Here is a 10,418-nt window from a genome sequence, read left to right as displayed (position 1 = left end):
CTGGTCAGTTAATATTTCCTATATGTGACCCATAACTTTAGATTTGTGACCCACAAGGGATAACTATTTCAAATCACGAAGTATGAAGGATCTTTTTTCAGTTTTCATTTAATTATTTCATTTTAAAAAATAATTAGATTTGTTAACTGATTTGTAAATGGATAAATATTTTATTATTGGTAGTTTAGATTAGCAACTGAGATTATTAATGGCTGTACCCTCAAAGGAGATTAAAGTACTGTAAAATTATTGTCCTCCTGAGAGGGTACGTAAGTCCCAAAGCATTCTAAGTAGATTTAAACTTACTACCATTTTTAATCGTAGCATATATGTTCTTTTAATTTACGGCTAGATTGTCAGAAATTGCTGACAGCTGAAGGGATGGTGTAAATCCGACTAGGGTCCATGCAGGTAGCAAAGGTACTGTAAGTCCCCATGGTCCCTAGTATGGTGATCTACCTTCTGTTGCTGGCAATCTATAGCCTGTTTTCATCTTGTATTGTCCTTATAGTGCTATTAATTTTAACTTTCCACACTAGTTTTAATTCAAATTGTGATATTCTAGTTGTTTTACTGTCCTCCGATGACAGGTTTTTAAGATGTACACATATTCCATTTCAATGTAAAATATGTTCTCGTCACGATATGGCTGAAATATTGCCGATGTGACGTTAAATATTAACTCACTCACTCACTCACTCAGATTTGTTACTCAGTTGTATTGTACTTGAAATCTGTATCGTGATTCTTTATACTGCAGCTTGCTCACTGTTTGCTCATATGTTATTGAATATTTTAGACGCTGTATGTATTTCAATAGATCAGTTTTCCGTAAGATTTTTTTCCAAAATGACGGCATTGACGACATGGAAATACGATGATTAATAGAGTTTGATGTACAATGTGATGTCTTTTATAGCCTGGTGAGACTTAATGCTTAAGAGAGATTAATTATAGTTGGACCTTCCCGGGGTTGACGTACCATAAAAGTATTGTCAACATGAAAAAATATATACGTACCATGTCATTCTGAATATTGTTATATCTACCATCTTTTTAACAGCAGAATATTTGTTCTTTTAATGGTAGATAACATTTCTGAATAATCACTAACACCTGATGGCTGGTGTAAATCCAGCTGGGTTTCATGCGGGAAGCAAAGGCACTGTGCGTCCCTATGGTCCTTGTATGATGATCTACCTTCAACTGCCAGCGATCTGTATCCTGCTTCTTTTTGTATTGTTTTCTGCAGTAATACGTTTTATTACAATATACTAGATTTGAAAGTGGTCAAATGTAACATATGTTATATTTGGGATTACACTTTCTTAGTAAAATACAAATTCTAGTATTTTTAGTTGAGCCCTTCCGGGATTCGAACTCACACCCTAAGAGTCAGGAACCTAATCGCCAGCACATAAAGTCAGCCGCCTAACCCACTCAGCTACAGCGACTTCCACAAACAATGGAAGTCGGACTACTGGTAGTGTAGACTGCGGACTTTGTGTATCCCACTGATAAATATTGTCTGGTCCAGACTCGATTATTTACAGACCGCCGCCATATAGCTGGAATATTGCTGAGTGCGGCGTAAAACTAAACTCACTCTCTCACCTCTTATAAATGGTAATTGGCACGGCTCCCACGGCCGAAAGCTATGATTACATAATGTCATTTAGAAAGTGGTCAAATGTAACAGATGTTATATTAGGATTACACTTTCTTAGTAAAGTACAAATTCTAGTACTTTTTTGAGTTGAGCCCCTTCTGGGATTCGAACTCACACCCTCAGAGTCAGGCACCTAATCGCCAGCACACAAAGTCAAACGCCTAACCCACTCAGCTACCGCGACTTCTAAAATGTGTACTTTACTAAGAAAGTGTAATCCCAAATATAACATATGTTACATTTGACCACTTTCTAAATGGCATTGTGTAATCATAGGTTTCGGAGGTTATCTCCCAATTGTCGATCATAAGGGAAAAGTATTTCAGTGTGAAAACAGTTCAGGATCTTTTAACACTGTTAATTTTCATTTAATTACTGGCTTTTTCAAAGAAATTGATTTAATAGATGAATTTTGAATAACATGTTCTGTAGATAGATGATGAGTAACTTAGATTGTTAGTGGCTGTACCCTCAAAGGGGTTGAAGTAGCGTAAAATTATTGTCCTCCTGAGGAGAAGTACGTAAGTCCCAAAATCTTTCAAAGTAAACATTTCACGAACCAAGTTTTTAAATGTAGTATTTTTGTTCATTTAAATTTAAGTTAAGTAAGTTATCCTACAATCTACAGTGGCTGAAGTGATGGTGTAAATCCAGCTAGGGTCCATGCAGGTAGCAAAGGTACAGTAAGACCCCATGGTCGCTAGTATGGTTATCTATCTTCAGTTGTTGGCGATCAATAGCCTATTTTTATATTGTGCTGTCCCCTTTGGTTGAAATGTTTTAGATTGAATTACCAGTTTTACATGTATATCTGTGATATTCTAGTTGTTTTACTGTCCTTCGTCGGCAGGTTGTATTCCCTCTATTATTTATACCTCTCTCTCCCCCTCTCTCTCTCTCTCTCTCTCTATATATATATATATATATATATATGTGTGTGTATGTATATATATATATATACACAAACTAAACACATGCAGACGTTTTCTCTCACATACTAAATACATGCAGACGCTCTCTCACACATACTAAACACATGCAGACGCTCTCTCTCACATACTAAACACATGCAGACGCTCTCGCTCACATACTAAATACATGCAGACGCTCTCTCTCACATACTAAATACATGTGGCACCCATGAAGGGCCACCTCCTCGTGGTGGGTGCTGGGTAACGCTAAGCGCCCTTCAACCCCCGTTGTGGACCCGGGGGGATATATGGTCCACCAACCCGTTTGCCGTGGGTTGCGCCCCTGTGTCGGTGGAGGACGGGAGTCTGGTGGTTGAGGGCATTGATTCCAGGAACAGTGTTCCTTTGCCCAACACACCACTTCGTCCCTTACTTCACCTAGACGGGTGGTAGAACTGGCCCGGTTCTACCAATCGGCTGGTCACGCCAAGCCCTGTGGTAATTTATGTACCTTTGCACAAAATTTTGAATATCATATGATACAATTTTTAAGTCTTGGCGAATTTTTTGAACTTCAAATCCATAATTTCATAACTGTTTTTGCCTAGAGCCTTTTGCCCAGAAGGCGGTGGCTCATGGGCCAATCTGGTGGAATAGTTACTTTTTTATTATTCTACTTGAGTATATCATCCGGGTATCCTTGGTGCTGCAAGTCGGAGATCCGCTTGTTTTTAGCATTGTCCTTGTGATACTCCGTGGTGGGTGGGGAGCTCGGATGACAAATCAATCTAACCTCAACATGGAATACGAAACCCCTTCGAAAAAGACCAAACGTCCACTTGATACTGACGATGAACCCAGACCTTTGACACAATCAGAATATTGGCCACGTTTTCTTGTTGTTGAGACAATTGACAAGACACCTCTTAAGCTGAACCCATTTGCAATATCAAAGGGTATAGCTGGCATAGCTGGCGAGGTTAAAAACATCAAAAGATTGAGATCAGGCTCTTTATTGATAGAATGCAGCAAGAAACATCAATCTGTTAACCTTATGTCAATCACTTCCTTTGTCGGTGTTCCAGTTTCAGTCACGGAACACAGAACTCTCAATACCAGCAAAGGAATAATACGTCATAGAGATAAATTGTTCACAGACATGACTGAAAGTGACATAGCATTTGAAATGAGAGATCAAGGTGTTATATACGTGAAGCGATTCTCAACCAGGAAAAACTCTCAAACTCAACTGACTAACACTTACCTCTTTTCCTTTTCATCGCCAATTGCCCCCAAATCAATTAAAGCAGGCTACTGCCATATCAAAGTTGACATGTTCATTCCAAATCCCTTAAGATGTTTCAAATGTCAGAAGTATGGCCATGGTGTCAATTCCTGTACAAGACCTGTCACATGTGCACACTGCAGTGAACAGACTCATACTACTGAAGACTGCAACAGCGATATTAAAAGATGTACAAATTGTTCAGGGAACCCCTCATCCTATTCCAAAGACTGTCCCATCTGGAAACAGCAGATGGAAATCAATAAGATCAAAGTTTCCAGAAACATCAGCTTCTCTGAGGCTAGGAAACTTGTACAGTCTGCTGAAGGTACAGATTCATATGCATCTGTTGTTAGGTCAACTGTTACTCAAGCACCCACAGTAACAACTAAATCTATAGACTGTCAAACAGATCTCACGTGGGTCAGCACAGAAGCACCTCAGATTTATACCACTGAACAGGCAACACAAACGTCTGACTCAATTTCAGTCTCTCAAAATCACTCTCAAGTTCAATCACAGTCGACACCTCTTTCTCAAGAACCATCTTCTCAGTCAACTCAACGGTCTCAAGCTACTACAAACGTTCAACAAATCGTTAAAAACAAGGGCAAACCGACGTCAGATTCTTCGAAGAAACAAAGTGGCAGAACCCCAAAAGGGTCAGATGATAGAATTAAATTATATAACAAATATGGGTCCCTGGAGGACATGGATGTCTCCGAAAACGTCCAATCAAGGGCACACAGTTTGTCGCCCTCCAAAAAGGTGCGGGGTAGATCCCTATCAATCCACCTAAAGATAGGTTTTTCAAAACATATCGTGCAGTGGAACTGTAGAGGACTACGGACAAATTTTAATGAAATACAGCTAATTGTCCAAGATTTAACACCATCAGCTTTCTGTCTGCAAGAGACGTATCTGAAACAGACAGATAATTTTAACTTACGTCAGTTTACAGCCTATCATTATTTTTCTCCTCTTGGTGATAGGGCCACTGGAGGATCTTCTATACTTGTACGGCAGGGTGTTATTCACAGTCCTGTTACACTTAAAACTAACCTCCAAGCTGTTGCAGTGCGACTTACTCTGGGTGTAGCATTTACATTATGCTCTGTATATATTCCGCCTTCATGGGCACTTCAGCAGACTGATCTACAGTCACTCTATGACCAACTCCCGAAGCCCTGTGTTATTAGGGGTGACCTTAATGGTCACAACCCGCTATGGGATAGTAATAACACTAATACTAAAGGTAAAATACTGGAAGATGTTATCTCCAATACTGATCTATGTATATACAATGATGATTCAAGCACCTATCTGCATCCTGCAACCGGAACCTATTCTTCTCTAGATCTGTCTCTTGCAGACTCTAACCTCCTAAATGAATTTGATTGGTCTGTCCATAGTGACCTCTGTGGAAGTGATCACTTCCCAACTATTCTTTCAGAAATAACTCCATCTGATTCTCCATCATATACAAGATGGAACTTTTCGAAGGCTAACTGGACACTATTTCAAACTATATGTAAACCGAAATTACGACCTGAATTCTTCAGTGACGTACCTGATCCCATTCAGATTTTTGCTGACGTTTTAAAGGAAATAGCTGATGAGTGTATACCGAAATCCTCTACAACTCCACACGTACGGAAACCATGGTTTAATACAGACTGCAGACAAGCCAGAAAAGCGTGGAAAAAGGCAGAACATTATTTCCGCCATCATCCAACTGTTCATAATTTAAATAAATTTAAAATACACAATGCGAAGGCCCGTCGTACCTTCAAACAAAACAAACGACAATCTTGGAGGAAATATGTCTCTAAAATAAATTCCCGCACACCCATGTCTAAGGTGTGGAACATGATTCAGAGAATAAAAGGCAAAGGTTCAAAATCTGCTGTTCACCATCTTAAAGATGGAGATAATTTAATTACTGACAAGTCTAAAATTGCAAATAAAATTGGCGAAACTCTTGCCAAAAATTCTTCATCGGCAAACTATGTCCCTGAGTTTCAGAGATATCAGAAACAGCAGGAAAAGACTAAACTTAATTTTGAATCACATAACGGTGAAGATTATAATGAAGTGTTTTCATTACATGAGCTACATACTGCTCTTGAGCAAGCTCATGACACTGTAGCAGGTGATGACAATATACATTATCAGCTACTGAAACACTTACCTGAACCATGTCTGATGACACTTTTAGATATATTTGACCAAATATGGACGTCTGGGGAATTTCCTCCTTCATGGCGTAATGCCATTGTAGTACCAATACCAAAACCCGGCAAGGATCATACAGATCCGTCTAATTACAGATCGATATCTCTAACTAGCTGTGTCTGTAAAACCATGGAACGTATGGTGAATAATAGATCAACTTGGTATCTTGAAACCAATAACCTTATTACAAATATTCAATGTGGTTTCAGGAAAAATCGAAGTACCATTGATCATTTGGTACGTTTCGAATCCTTTGTTAAAAATGCAATCGTTAATAAACAACATGCAGTATCGATATTCTTTGATCTCGAGAAAGCATACGATACCACCTGGAAGCATGGCATTTTAAAGGATTTACATGATTTTGGATTAAGGGGTCGTTTACCTCTTTTTATATCAAAGTTTTTAAAAGACAGGCAATTTCAAGTCCGAGTGGGTTCAACCCTGTCTGACCATTACAATCAGGATCAGGGTGTCCCACAAGGCAGTATTTTGTCTGTAACATTGTTTAGTATTAAGATCAACAGTTTATCCAAGGTTTTAAATGATTCAATCGACGGATCACTTTTTGTGGATGATTTTAACATTTCTTGTCGCGGTAAGAATATGCATACCATTGAACGGCAACTACAGTTGTGTTTAAACAAAATAAATAAATGGTGTCTTGAAAACGGCTTTAAATTTTCTAAATCAAAAACTAATTGCATACATTTCTCCCGTAAATATAAACCACATAAAGACCCAGAACTGTTTTTAAATGGCATTCCCATTAAGGTTGTAAAAGAGGCCAAGTTTTTGGGTTTGATTTTCGACCCCCATTTAACCTTTCTTCCGCATATTAAATCCCTAAAAACTAAATGCCTGAAGGCACTCGATTTGTTGAAAGTTGTTTCCAACTCAAAGTGGGGAGGGGATCAAGCTACCCTCCTCCACCTGTATCGATCATTGGTCCGCTCGAAACTTGATTATGGCTCCATCGTATATGGTGGAGCCTGCAAAAGCAACCTAAAACTACTTGATTCTGTCCATCACCAAGGCCTAAGACTTTGTCTTGGGTCCTTTAGAACCTCTCCTATTGATAGTCTCTATGTTGAAGCAGATGAGCCTTCTCTTACACAACGCCGTATAAAATTAGCTTTACAATACATTACTAAACTATATTCTAGCAAGTCTAACCCTGCATTTAACTGTGTCTTTAATCCCCTCTATGAGGATTTATACAACAACAAACCTTCTCTTGTTCCGCCGCTTGGGCACAGAATTAAGCTTTTCATTTCTGCTGCCGGCATTGAGCTGGAAAATATAGCTCGTTCCCGCCTTCTTTCTTCTCCTCCTTGGCAACTGGTGAGGCCTGAAGTTGACCTAACTCTGACAAAGTTTAAGAAATCTGTAACTAATGACTTACAATATAAACAAGAATATAATCAATTAAAAACTAAATATAATACTCATAAATCCTTATTTACAGATGGGTCCAAGGATGGTGGCGCGGTGGCTTGTGCCACTGTCATTGGATCCAGAACAATCTCTTCTCGTTTACCAGATCACAGCTCTATTTTTACAGCAGAAGCTAACGCCATATTAACAGCTCTTAAATATATTAATAAGCACCGTAAATATGAGCAATACATCATCTTTTCCGATTCTCTTTCGTGTCTTCGGGCTATTAAAAATTTATTTTGTAAACATCCACTTTTATTAGAAATTATTGAATTGTATAATGAGCTTGCTACTGGCCAATGCGACATCGTTGGTTACCCAGCCACGTTGGCATTTCTGGGAACACGATGGCTGATATTGCTGCTAAGGCTGCACTCAACAAATCTGTGACACCACTTCTGCTCCCATACTCTGATTACAAAGCTTGCATTAGATCTTACATCCGTGATCTGATGCAAAAAAGAAGTGGGACACCCAAGTAGGTATCAATAAATTACATGCAATAAAACCCTATATCGGTTACACTTACTTGGGTTGTCAGTCCAGATTTGAAGAGGTCATCATACGACGATGTCGTATTGGCCACAAAAGATATACGCATGAGTACCTATTGAAAGGTGAGGATCCTCCGTTTTGTATCCCTTGTGATGAACGAATCACGGTCAAGCATGTCTTGCTTGACTGTGTTGAGTACTCCATCACAAGGGATATCTATTTCAAATCCCGAACTATGAAGGATCTTTTTACTAATATAAGTCCTCATTTAATTATTGCTTTTTTAAAAGAATTAACTTTGTTAACAGATTTGTAAATAGCTAAATATTTTATGATTGGAAGTTTGAATTAGTAACATAGATTGTTAGTGGCTGTATCCTCGAGGGGGGTTAAAGTACTGTAAAATTATTGTCCTCCTGAGAGGGTACGTAAGTCCCAAAACATTCAAAGTAAATTTCAACTTTCCGTTTTTTAATCGTAGAATATTTGTAATTTTTAATGTACGGCTAGATATGTCTTAATTGCTAACGGCTGAGGGATGATATAAATCCAGCTAGGGCCCATGCAGGAAGCAAATGTACTGTAAGTCCCCATGGTCCCTAGTATGGTGATCTCCCTTCAGTTGTTAGCGATCTATAGCCCATTTTTAGATTGTGTTGTCCCCTATGGTTAAAATGTTTTAGATTCAATTACTAGTTTTAATATATATATCTGTGATACTCTAGTTGCTTTACTGTCCTTCGATGACAGGTTTTATAATATATACATATTCCATTACAATGTAAAATGTTCTCGTCACGATATGGCTGAAATATTGCCGATGTGACGTTAAATATTAACTCACTCACTCACTCACTAAATACATGCAGACGCTCTATCTCACATACTAAACACATGCACACGCTCTCTCTCACATACTAAACACATGCATACGCTCTCTCTCACATACTAAATACATGCATATGCTCTCTCTCACATACTAAACACACACATGCATACGCTCTCTCTCACATACTAAACACATGCAGACGTTCTCTCTTACATACTAAACACATGCAGACGTTCTCTCTCACATACTAAACACATACAGACGCTCTCTCACACATTCTAAACACAGACGTTTTCTCTCACATACTAAATACATGCAGACGCTCTCTCTCACATACTAAACACATGCATACGCTCTCTCTCACATACTAAATACATGCATACGCTCTCTCTCACATACTAAACACACATGCAGACGCTCTCTCTCACATACTAAACACATGCAGACGTTCTCTCTCACATACTAAATACATGCAGACGTTATCTCTAACTTACAAAACACATGCAGACACTCTCTCTCACATACTAAACACATGCAGACGTTCTCTCTTACATACTAAACACATGCAGACGTTCTCTCTCACATACTAAACACATACAGACGCTCTCTCTCACATTCTAAACAGAGGCAGACGTTCTCTCTCACATACTAAACACATACAGACGCCCTCTCTCACACACTAAACACATGTAGAAGATTGGTCAAGAAATAGTGAACGGTTTCTATGTTGTGCTCCGGAAAAGGCAAATGTGCACGGACGGAGTACATTTTAATACCCCAGCAAAACACGTTGCGGGGGATAGCAAGAAAGTATTTACCGGCTCAGTCGTCGAATATTCTCTCTTTTTGGTGGAACGTTTCACAGAAAACACTCCTTGGTGTTTTAATTCATTTGTTATTTCCTGCACCGACATGCCAGACAAAGAACGGGGCCTGTCACGTACAATGCCTCGACAGGAGATGCATATCCAGTGTTCACATACAACAACCTCAACACTGGCAAATTGAGATATTGGTGATTCCTAACACATTGTACACGTCTCCACATGTCTATGAATGGCCTTCGAATGGCAAGGAGGTTCATTTTAATTGATAAATTATATTTAGCTTTGATCAGGATGAATCGAGCCAAGATTTGTAAAATCTTCAGTCGACGGTCTGGTTTCTAAACGTTTACATTTTAGATGAGTGTGGTTATGATCCATGGTTAAGGAATTTGTTCAGCAACCCCTCCCGTCATGGAAGCAATAATAATATAAATATTTAATGAATAATACAGATGAAACGGTCAAGATCAAATGTTCCCTTTGAGTCAGTGTGCAAACGTATACACGGGGCTTGGCATGACCAGCCGATTGTATGAACCGGACCAACTATTTGCGTTAGGCAGCACTTACGGCAAGAAGGTTACTCTTCATGAGTGTCACACCTTCTGGGTAGAGAACAAGATCTTGGATTTTGCAAAAACAATACCCGAACTTTCAAAGTGAAGCACCTGCACACAAAGTCTGCGATCACACCCACTCCGCCACGCTAACCTCCATGTGGGACTTG

Source organism: Haliotis rubra, unplaced genomic scaffold (genome assembly GCF_003918875.1).
Source record: "Haliotis rubra isolate DU_JTF1 unplaced genomic scaffold, ASM391887v1 Scf835, whole genome shotgun sequence".
NCBI classification, from domain to species: domain Eukaryota; kingdom Metazoa; phylum Mollusca; class Gastropoda; order Lepetellida; family Haliotidae; genus Haliotis; species Haliotis rubra.
This window is presented reverse-complemented; position numbering follows the sequence as displayed.